Source organism: Kryptolebias marmoratus, linkage group LG6, assembly GCF_001649575.2.
Source record: "Kryptolebias marmoratus isolate JLee-2015 linkage group LG6, ASM164957v2, whole genome shotgun sequence".
NCBI lineage: Eukaryota > Metazoa > Chordata > Actinopteri > Cyprinodontiformes > Rivulidae > Kryptolebias > Kryptolebias marmoratus.
In genome coordinates this window covers 27,896,831-27,909,159 of record NC_051435.1, presented here as the reverse complement: position 1 = coordinate 27,909,159, position 12,329 = coordinate 27,896,831, and positions in this window count along the sequence as shown.

Sequence of the window (12,329 nt, the reverse complement as noted above, 5' to 3'; positions counted from 1 at the left end):
ATTTAGCTCAGACATCTTCTGGTGTTCCTGCTGTGAACTGGTAAGAATGTCTCCCTTAGTACTAAGGCTAATAAATCTTTTAAACTGAAGATACTGCTTCTGACCATTTTTGACTCCTGGTTTCTCTGTGCATTTTCCGGTCCGTCGTGAGGAGAGATTTTTTAAAGTTTTGAGTTTCATTTAGGTAATATTTTGTCTCCTCAACAGTTTCTTTGTTTAATTTTATTTATTATGTTGTTTTTTATGTAAAAACAGCTAAGAAAAAAAACCCTGTGCAAATTACTGAATTGTATCTGCCAATATACAGTTTGGAGAAATATCTAATGGGAATGCACATGGCAATCAATAAACCTCTAGGGCCTGAAAGCTGAGATAGAGATAAAATATAATCTCATTTAGGATCTTTAAAGGGAAAAAGCAGTGGAGGATCAGAAGGCAGTAAATGAGTAAAATTTTTGGAATCAATTTTGTGATTCCTGTTCTTGCCAACACACCCATTGGCTTAGTATGTCCTCAGGGGTCTCATTGAAGTGAGATCCTCCAAAGTTAACCTAAAAAAGCTTTTGATGAACTTGTAATCCTAGATACATGACAATTTTATTTGTTACTGTTGTGTCTACCTAAGGAAAATTAAATAGTTTTATTTGTCACTTAGAGGAAAATTGAAATGGAAATAAAATAAGTAGTTTTAGCTTACTTATTACTTACTCTTACTCTGACTCATTAGCTAGGGCAAGTTTGCCATGGGAGACCTACCAGTGGGTAATGTACCAGACCCCCTGGATCACAGTGAATACTGCTACATCAAGGAGGTAATTCTGCAGTGGGGACTCTAATTTTAAGCATTGCTTCAAAAGGTCTGTTTATTTTTAATAAAATTACAATATTGTATAAAATTCTTTGTTCACTCGTCAACATGGAATAATGAGTCTAGATTAAAAATTAAACAATTTTAGCATCAGGCTGCATTATAACAAAACTGTAAAAAAGAATGTGGTCTGAATATTTTCTAAAGTCACTGTATCTGAACTTATGCTGCCCTAACTCCAATTCCTGGGCTCTTTTGTCCTTTGAACGGCTGTATTTGCCTGTTCCCCCCAATTTAAACGAGTTAGAAAATATGATTGTACTTTTTTAGCAGCAGCCCTAGAGATCTAGAGCAGCCTTCCACTGTCAATTAGGAATACCTCTTTAACTGAGACTTTTCAAACACAGCTAAAAACATATTTATTGCATGCATGCAGTCAGACTGGAGGCCATCATGGGTGTTGGAAAAAGAAATGAACTAATCAACACGTCAATTCTTATTTAATTCCACCCCATGTCTAATTCAAATCACGTTCCTGTATTTTAGGGACTAAAGCAAATATTATTACCCAATCCTTTTGTAGAAAATCATTTCTGTATAAGGACAGGACTTTTATTTAGTTAATTAAAATATGACTTAGACCTGCATTTTCCTATTTGAGACAAAGTGAATCAAATATGTAGAGCATGTTTTAAGATTTGTTTCTTATGGGATTGATTTACACTTCTATACATGTTCCTACATTGTAGGGGACTTGTCAGAATTGCAGAGAGCTTGCTTTTGCTCTGATATCTGTCACAGTTAGTTTGTCTTGTGGGTGAGGAGAGTAATGGAAGCATGAAATGACACACCATGAAGAATAAAAGACATAACGAAAGCATGATAAAGATGGAGCAAGCCATATAAACTATAAAACCTAAGTTTTGAGCATACCTTGACCTAAAACTGACATAAACCAGGTATTTTGTCCAGAGAGCGGAGCCGAAACCAGAAACGGACACTTGGAATAAAGGTAAGTGATTTATTTACATGTGCAGGTATTTACAGTGAGGGACAGTCCGGAGCAGTCTGAAAGGAAAGGAGGAGTAAGGTGAGTCTCGGGTACAGGTTTTAGTCTTGCCAGAACTGAAGAGTTTGTGAGTAATGTTTTTTCTTACAGGTTCGAGAGGCGTTTGTGGCGTCGAGGAGAGGGCAGAGTTTCCAGCAGCAATCCAGGAGGTAAGCTTGTTCAGTCGTGATTCAGGTAAGTTCCAGTCGGGCAGTGATCATCAAGGCGAGACAAGTAACCTGAGGCAAAAAGCACACAGAAACCAAATTAGCAAAGTCTTTAGTTTAGGGTTAGAACCAATGGCTGAGATCCTAACAAGTAGGTTTGATGCTTCAGCGATGATCTGGAACCTGCCGGAGGCTTAAATGCTGGATCTGCTCATCAGGATAATCAGCTGCAGCTGGAGAGGGAAAGGTTAGTAGTGCCGCCCAACAGGTGGAGCTAGCTCCAGATCCTCACAAAAACTGATTTCCTCCTCCTACTTTTCTGAATGCACTTTATTTCTTGTCTTTTTTACATTATTTTTAAAAAGATTTCAAACAAATGATTGTATAGTTTTTTTTTTTGTTTTTTTTTACCCTGGTCTATTTGCTTCCTTCTTAATTTTTTTTTTCTCTGACTCCTCTTGTTGACCCCATTTCTCTTTTCCTTTATCACTCCTGAACTCAACTTATCCTTCCACTCCTAACCTTTCTGACAGTTTCTGGGTCTGATGTATTTTTATGGTATGTTTTAGTATTTTTCCCAACCTGTATCTTCCTTCTCTCTTTCCCTCATTCCCTTCTTTAATTTGCAAAAATAAACCCTTCATCTGCCTACACGTATCTCCAGAGGGATTTGCAAGGAAGCCTTTAATTACCCCATGCTTACTAAACCCTCGTAAAACTTGATTGATGACAACATCTTATACAGTCTTAGCTTACTGAAAATGCTTTGATAGCACAGTTTGATTCTTCAGCCTGAACACCTTATACCTCACCTCAGATTTAGTTCATGTTTCTAAGCTTTTCCAGGATTTCTCTCTGGCAGATTTTGCCTCTTATATTTTTGGTGTGTTAGCTTGTTGGAGTGCAGAATATTTAAGTGATTGCCTGAATAATTTATGGTTCAAAAGGAACAAGCTTAAAAAAAAGGAGGATTTAAGTGTGCCTTTAAAGGGTAATGATGTGAGGTATGTGTGTGTGTGCATACAGCAATGGGTAGACCAATCAGAGCAGTCATACTGACTGACATTTCACCACCATAATTTGCATGCACACAAACACACCACAGGTGGATAAATTACGACCAACCCAGAGGATAGAAAATTCAGATCCAAGGTGATCTTCTTAAAGCAAACACACATCCCCACCTGAGACACTAAGAAGGTTTCAGCATGCCAATGGGCTGATGGCTAGGATTTCATACAAAAAAAAAAAATATATATCAATAGTACTATAATTATCTCTTGATTTTGTGGCCCCTTAAAAGTTATAGTCAATTTGTAGGTTTTTTTTAAATGTATTTATTTATTTTTCATGATAGCTAATCAGAACATTGAAACTAGGATTGTAATTTAACACTTAAAGCATACACAGCCACAACAGCCTGGCACCTCCTGGTGCTGCTCACCAGGTTGGTCACACTGCTGTGGGATGGCCTCCCATTCTTCAGCCAGCATTTGTTGTAAATCAGCCAATGTGGTTGAGTTGATCACTCTGGAACAAACAGCTTGCTCAAACTGATCCCACAGATGTTTTATGGGGTTGAGGTCAGGATTGTAGGGAGGCCATTCTATCATTTCCACTCTCAAATTCTGAATAAACTAAATTTATGGTAAAAAAATCACTCCCTGCTGAACCCACACATGCATTTTCCTAACAAATGTCACACCCTTTCAGGGGTATAAGATTTATTGTTGAGAAGCATTGTTACTGAGGTAACTGGTCTGCCTCTGTGCCATCAGGCCATGAGGCCTGAGCTCCCATTTTGAGACACTGTCTTCAGTCACAATCCCTTCTTAGGAAGTGAATCGTGGGCTCTTACGCTCACGTTGTCAAAAAGCTACTACAGTGATTGCATATGTGGAAAGTTATCTGTTGCATGTCTGAAGACCCTAGCTTATCACCATAAATGTAATTGAATGTATTTGAATCTGTACAATTCAGGTCCGTCCCAGTGGGACGTGGGTGTCTTTTTACTGTAACTTGGTGTGGTAAAGGTTAATAAAAAGAAGCAGCCCCAGAGAAACGGGGGATTTCACTGATTGGGCCAGAAGTCTCGATTTGGCACAGACTCTGTTATTTTGAATAAACTCTCACTGTTCAAGAATAACTTATGTCTGTCGAGTCATTTCTGTGATCATTCACTTTGCCGCTGAGGACCCAGAAGAACGTCCACCACTTTGAAGACACTTCATTACAACACAGAAGCAATTTTTTTTTGTGTGTGTGTGTTATGCTTAGATTACTAAATAAAGCAATTTGCTTTACCAAACAATGCAGAGAAAAAGCAGCTGCATCACAAAATATACTCACTGACAAAAAATATATTGTCACATCAGTGGGTGTTCGATGTGGGCATAATTTGGTTCACATGCAGACCAAAGATTGGTTTTTAATTTTGGGATTTGCAAGGAGGTGGCCTGACTAAAACAGGTGTAGCAGTGTAATGTTGTTACACTAGATTGTCAAGTGAGAAACTATTCCGGTAGGAAATTATATGAGCACCGGCAACTTTTATTTTGAAAAGACTACAGATCCATTGTAAGACAGCAGGTAACTTCCTGTTTCAAAATTGTTATTTTTATTCAAATTGAATGTGCTGTGAATGGAAATGTAAATTATTATCTTTACTGTGGATCAATTTGAGTTAATGGATTGTTGTTCTGAGTGTCAGTTCGGGTTTTTTTTAATTATGTCAGTTTGGATCCTCCATACACAACCTCAAAACCTCTAGATAATGTGTTAGAGGAAGTGAGGAGCCATTTTAGAATTGCTACACCTTTCCACATAAGCCGTAGAGCAGTTCAAGAATATATGTGGCACACATGAACTTCAATAGGAGTGTTTGTTTTCTTGTGTGTGTAATGGCAGAATTTACTATAGGGTAACACCTGTTGTTTATGAGTCCTGATAATGTTATGACTTCTATTCCAAGTCCCATGGATTCTCAGAGAATTAACTTGTTTATAGAGGAGTGATATTGAATTTTTTCCTCATGGGAACCAGACTGACTTGTTTTTCCCTAACTCCTCCTTCTGGTCCAGTATTTCAATATCACCTGTGTTGACTTTTTTTTTTTTTTTTTTTGGGGGGGGGCTTCCCAGACCTGGGACTCTGATATTGATTGTTGATTGTCTTTAATGCTCTCTATATTTTGTGCACAATATATAAATAAACCTGTTTGAGTTTGTGTCATGTTTCTTAATTTTAAGGAAAAAAAAGCATGTTGATTAGAAATATTTTCAGCCTATTCATTGCAGAATGTTGTCAATTTTACAGTTTTTGAAAACCTTGTGAACGTTTAAAATCAGCTGCAGTTAGGAGAGGTCAGGTGTTGCAGTGGTTCCACTATAGCTGCAAGGATTGGCAACATTATGTTGTCCTGATTTATTTAAGGGAATGTTGATGTAACATGGTCAAACCTCAGACCTGTATTTTATCATTTTTAACTTTATGTATTTTAAATAGTTTAATCTATCCAATTCTCAGCTTCCATCTTCTTCTGCAGACTACAGAAAGTTAGTGAGAAAAGTTAGAAAGGAAAAGTCATCATACATAGAAGAATCAGTTCCTTCAGCTAAAATCTTTGCAAATCTAGCATTAGCAGAAAAAGAGACAGTCACCCATTGCGAGAACTCTGCTGAAGCAATGCCTGCCTAAGGAGGGATAGGATAAGAAACATATTTTAGATTGACATGTTTATATTTAGAAAACATTCTTTTGTGTATTTTTTTGTAATTTCTTGCATTTAAACATTTCTACTTGTAAAGACAGTAGTTGTTGAGTCATAATCTAACCCAGTATGACCTAACCTTTAGAAATCCTTGTTACTTACAGAACACTTGCTGCTTTCAAGTTTCCGTGTTTCAGTGAGCTGTGGCGTGATGGAGGAGTAGTCATGAATGACATGCAGTTGCACTAAAAGAAAAACCTTTCAGGGCTTAGATCTAAAATTCTACAATATTGCCACCCAGGTGACATAATTTCCAGAGGCTCACTGAAGTAATGTACTTTGTCCTGCAAAACAAAGGTTGTATGTTTTGCAAGTGTTACCATCCGGCTCCTAGTATGAAGTAGAAACTGAACATAGACCTTAAAAAACTAGGGTTCTTACTTTGAAAAGAGCAACAAAAGGTAAAAGCTAAAACATTCCAAAGAATGTGAAGAGTCTCAATAGTTAGAGTGATAAACAATTAAAACTCTCATCATTAAGTCTTTTTAAATTCACATCTTTACAATAAAAAGGATATTTTGGCCATTTTGAACTGGGAATCTGTATAAACCTTATAAACAATATCTCCCATGTTGTTGACAACCCTTTGAGAAACTTCATTTCCAAGAAATAAAGTATAGATTTGACTGATAAACTAACAACTAGCCAGAACACAGCCAATATCTATTGGGTTGCTACCAATCCTAAAACAGTTCAGTTTTCCAACATTTCATACTGATTCATGTAAACCCTAATCCATAAACCTCTACAGCATCAGTCTCTCAATACACATATTTGTGCATAGAATTCTGTGGTTATTTGCAAGGACAAACAGATGCAAGGACAAATGAGCTCCAACAGCTAAGTATTACATATTGAGCCTGTAGCAAGTGGTAATGTTCTGGACAAATTGCAGGCAATAGTAAAGGTGCTTGAAGAGATCTGAAAACAATCCAAAAAAGGGTTGCTGATGCATCAGGGGTTTTGGTCCAGACTAATCAAAATTTTGTAGGATTTCTTGTTCAGTTTCAAAAGCTTTGACCAACACAAAATTTTGTTCAGACATGCTTAAGTCTAAATTGGTGGCCTATGCTAAGGCCATTGAACTAATTGAGGCATAAACTCCCCTTGATAAATCATGAAACACTCAATTTATGTCAAAGAAGTAATAGTGTCATCCCCTCCACTTTAGGACAGTTTGAAGTTTCACAAACCAAACACACCTTTTATGTCAATGTCTACTATCCAGACACTAAAAACTGCACCGCAATTTTTTGTAGCAACCTTCCTTTCTTTACAGGACATTTCTACTAGCTGGGTCATCAGGAAGGCACAATATATTAAAAAATAAAACACTCACTCTGCTTCCCTCGGGGAGGTGCTACAGGAGTGCAAAATCCTAGGCACAAAGACTAACAGTTTGTTCCCTCCCACAAACCCTCAAACTCCATAATAATGCAAGCTAACCCCTCAATCCAGTTTCTTTTCAGTCCCTTAGCATACCAACTGCTTAGGGGTGTCATCAGGTACAGTGCACTTTATTGTGGAACTAGGTTACTTTTGTAGTATTTTTTATGTTGCTTTTTTGCCATTTTTTGTTGGATGTGTGGCAGGTATACTTGAAGAAAATTCTCAAAAAAAAAATCCCTGTCTATCATTATTTGGCCGTTTCACAAACAAATAATTTTGCGAATCCTAGTCTTTTTATACAGTGTATTTAAATATCTAGTTTCAACTGTATATGGGAGGTGAAGATGTAAGAGAACTGTCATAGAAGAGGGAGAATAGCAAGAAAAACAAATTTGGTGAGTATTAGGAGCAAAGCAGCATCATGAATTCCTTCATACTGAAACAGGTTTATCTAAATTTGCTGTGATTCAGTCACACTGTAAAAGATAGTTGAGAGTGTAGCAAGGTTGTCATCTTGTGTGAAGGTGACTTAGGGAAACATGGAGGAAAAATAAACAGGTGTAAGCCTAATTGCACAAAAAAAAGACAAAATGGTCTTGGAAAAAACAAAACAAAACAAACAAAAAAAAAAACAATCTAAGCTGAGAACTCCACCCAAAAGAATTTAATTTATTAATAGCAAGTGTTGATCAGGGTGTTGTGGTAGATGGTGGTCAGTGTTGCAATCTTGTAATTCTGAGGCCGTGGGTTCAAGCCCAGGTTGTGTCAGGAAAAGCAAAATAAAACAAATGTGAGCTCACTAGATGTTGCTACCCCTGCACAAGGAAGTAGAACAACATTAGCATATATGGAGCATTGTGATTTTGGGCAACATTCTAGCCAGTGTATTGAGAACTTTATCAAATTTTAATAATTATAAACTCAGATAAATAGTCAGATTTTGATCCAGAGTGCAAAATCACTTTGATGTTCTGACAAGAACCAGGAAGCGTCTGAAGAGCGGACCCGAAGAACCAGACTTGAATACAAAAATAAAGGTAAGTGACTTTATTTACAGGTGCAGTGCTGGGGGGAGGGGGAACAACCCGGGAGGTCTGAAAAAACAAGGAAGGGCAAGGTGAGTTTCTGGTCACAGGATGATCCGAAGAATTATTTGAAAGAGATAAATAATTGTTTCCCTTTCTTACAAATTTCCACGATCAGAGTAGCATGGAGGCGAAGCCAGAAGTCGTCCAGGAGAGGAGGAATCCAAGAGTCCAGGAAGAAGGTAGATCTTTTCAGGTAAGTGCCGCAGGGTCGTCCAGGGAGGGGGGGTAGGAACCAGTGATCAAAAACAGGCAATCTAAAGCAAGGACAAAACAGGCACAAGACAAAGCAGGTTAGGTTGATATTGAGCTTGGTTAGAGCAGAGTGGCTGCAGATCCTAACCGCTTGAGGTGCAATGCTCCAGCAAAGATCTGAACCCAGACTGAAGCTTAAATACAGGTGGTGCTCGTTAGGAGAATCTGCCACAGCTGAGGAGGAAGAGTCACCGGTACCACCAGCAGGGCGGGGAAAACACCAGATCCTCACATGTTCCTTGATTCCAAATATTAATGATCCCAATGATTTCAAAGTTTCAAATTAAGATGACATCAGGGAACATTATTAGACATTTTTTAAAGCCACGTATTAAAGAACTTGAAATTACCATGACCTCCCTGTAGCATTATTTCACTATGCTTAGTTTGAACTGAAATGCTTAGTTTTTTTGTTTTTTTGGTGTGCGCTCTCACACAGGACAGACGTGTTTTCTCTTCTCTCTGCTTTCTCTCTGCTTGTAAGTGGAAGCATTTTTGAACTGGAGCTCCTCCAGCTTAAATTCAGATTGGATTTTATTGGAGATACACTGGGATATTGCCATTCTTTGACATTTTTATGATCTTATCAGTGCTTCGCGGACGTGGCCTACAACCAGCAGAAGCCTAACTAGCAACAAGATGCCCCCCCACACCCCACACCCCCCATCACGTCGGCACCAGCCCGATAAAAATACATCAAACCACAATCCCAATTGATGTGCTCCGGCCCCAGGCTATAATGCTATCAGTACTTATAGCTTTTTCCAGGATAAGCCGGGGCCAAACTTACAAGTAACTATTAAAATTCCAGTTTTGATAGGTAACAGAAAAAGACTAGAAAATTTACAGAGATATGTAAATCTATCAAACTTAGCGCTCATTCCACATCAGTCTCAACTAAGTCCAAAAAAAAAATACAAATTGGGCAAATAACATTTTTAACACACTAAATTTAGCTTTACTAAATGTCAGGTCTTTGGCAGGAAAAACATTGCTGATCAATGATTTTATTACACAGCACAAGCTGGATTTTATGTTTTCAACAGAAACCTGGTTAAATCAGAATAGCAGTGCAGCTATTCTAATTGAAGCAGCCCCTCCCAACTTTACCTTCATGAGTGAAGCTAGATTGCATAAGAGAGAAGGGGGAGTAGCTGTTTTGTTTAACAACTTCCTACAATGTAAGCAGATGTCTTATGGAATATTTGCTTCATTTGAATATGTAGCCCTCCAATTAAATTCTCGCACTCGAGTGTTGTTCCTGAATATATACAGACCACCGAAATACTGTGCAACCTTTTTTTGATGATTTTGCTGAACTGCTGTCTATCATCTGTGTTGATTTTGACTGTATAGTCATTTCTGGGGATTTTAATATTCATTTTGACAACCCTCATGACAGAGAGACCAAAGAACTGTGTTGTATCCTTGACAATTTTGGATTAACTCAGCATATCACAGAGCCTACACACAACAGAGGGCATACTTTGGATTTAGTCATTCCCAAAGGCCTGAACATTTCTAAGGTTAAGGTGACAGATGTTGCTCTTTCTGATCATTCCTGTGTTTTCTTCGTGCGTACTATTGCTATTAACAAAAATGTCCAGGCAGAAGTCATTGAAAAACGGTACATCAGTGAAAATACTAGCAAAATATTTGCCCAAGCTTTCCTATCTGCACCATCCCCATCTTGGCTTTCAGTCAATGAGCTTGTAGATAATTAAATGGGCAAAACTACACATATCATTGATGCCATTGCTCCCATCAAGGTAAAAATGGTTAATGCTAAAAGGAGATCCCCGTGGAGAAACGCTACACTGAAGAGAGTGCCGGAAAGCTGAACGCAGGTGGCAGAAAACAAAAACAAAACTGCAGGTTCATTATGAAATATTTAAAGACAGACTGAGTACCTGTAACTTGAAACTAAAAAATGCAAGGCAATCATTCTTTTCATTCTTTAAAAATCATTCTTTAAAAATGGCAATAATGCACAAAACTTGTTTGCAACTGTTGATAGACTACCAAATCCCCCTGTATCAGCACCACCTGAATTTCTTTCTAACCCTGCCTGTAATGAGTTCACTTATTTCTTCGTAGAAAAAAAATTCAGAAAATTAGACAATCAGTAAATTCCTCTATGTCAAGTACAGAATGTGTGTTATCGCTGTCCACCTAATCCTGATTCCAATACCATGACACAATTTTACCCCATAAACTATAAAATCCTGGATGATATTATACACCATCTGAAATCCACCACCTGTTGCCTTGACACTCTGCCGACGAAGTTTTTCAAAAATGTCTCAAATTGTATGGCCATGGAACTTCTACAGATTGTAAATATGTCTCTGCTCTCAGGTGTTTTCCCACAGGCTCTAAAAAAGGCCATCATTAAGCCACTCTTAAAAAAGAACAACCTTGACACCTCACTATTAAGTAACTACAGGCCTAAATCAAACCTTCCCTTTTTAAGTAAAATCATTGAAAAAGCTGTCTTCCTACAACTTCATCACTGCTTGACATTGAACAACTGTTTTGATGTCTTTCAGTCTGGTTTTCGACCACATCATAGCACTGAGACCACTCTTGTTAAAATCTGCAACGACATTCAGATGAATACAGATGACAGTAAGATTACAGTCCTAGTATTACTGGATCTCAGCGCTGCATTCAATACGGTTGACCATATCATATTACTAGACAGGCTGGAGAAATGGGTGGGACTCTGGCACGGTGCTAAATTGGTTTGAGTCCTATTTAAAAGACAGGGACTTTTTTGTGTCTATAGGTGACCACAAATCTGAGCGAACAAAAATGACCTGCGGGGTTCCCCAAGGCTCCATTCTGGGCCCCCTGCTGTTCAACATCTATATGCTCCCACTGGCTATGATAATAACGAACAATAAAATACGTTATCATAATTATGCGGATGACACACAAATTTATATAACCATATCGCCAGGAGAATATAGTCCAATTCAAGCGCTGACCAGATGCATTGACCAAATAAATGATGATGATGGATGATGGATGTGCCAAAATTTTCTTCAGTTAAACAAAGACAAAACTGAAATAATAGTTTTTGGAGCCAAGGATGAAAGACTAAAAGTTAGCACTCTGCTTCAATCAGTGATGCTAAAAACTAGTAACCAAGTCAGAAATCTGGGAGTAGTTATGGACTCAGACCTGAATTTTAACAGCTATATAAAAATAGTTTGATGACCTATTATCACTTAAAGAATATATTGAGGATCAAAGAACTAATGTCTCAGCAGGACTTAGAAAAACTTATTCATGCATTTATTTTTAGTAGATTAGACTACTGTAATGCTGTGCTCACAGGTCTCCCCAAAAAGTCGATCAGGCAACTACAGTAAATTCAGAATGCTGCTGCTCGAGTCCTCACAAGGACCAAGAAAAGGGATCATATAACCCCAGTTCTTAGAGCTCTGCACTGGCTACCCGTCTGTCAAAGAATTTATTTTAAAATACTATTATTGGTCTACAAAGCACTGAATGGTTTAGGAGCAAAATACATTTCTGATATGCTGGTCTGCTATGAACCTCCCAGAGCACTCAGGTCAGTAGGGACAGGCCTGCTTTCTGTTCCCAGGGTCAGAACTAAACATGGAGAGACAGCTTTCAGCTTTTATGCTACTAAAATGTGGAACAAACTCCCTGTAAGCTGCAGCTCTGCTGAAACTCTTAGCTATTTTAAATCAAATCTGAAGACTTTTCTATTTGCTGCTGCTGTAACAGAGTTATTATGGTATTGAATTCCGCTTGTCATTACCAGTAATACAGGTTC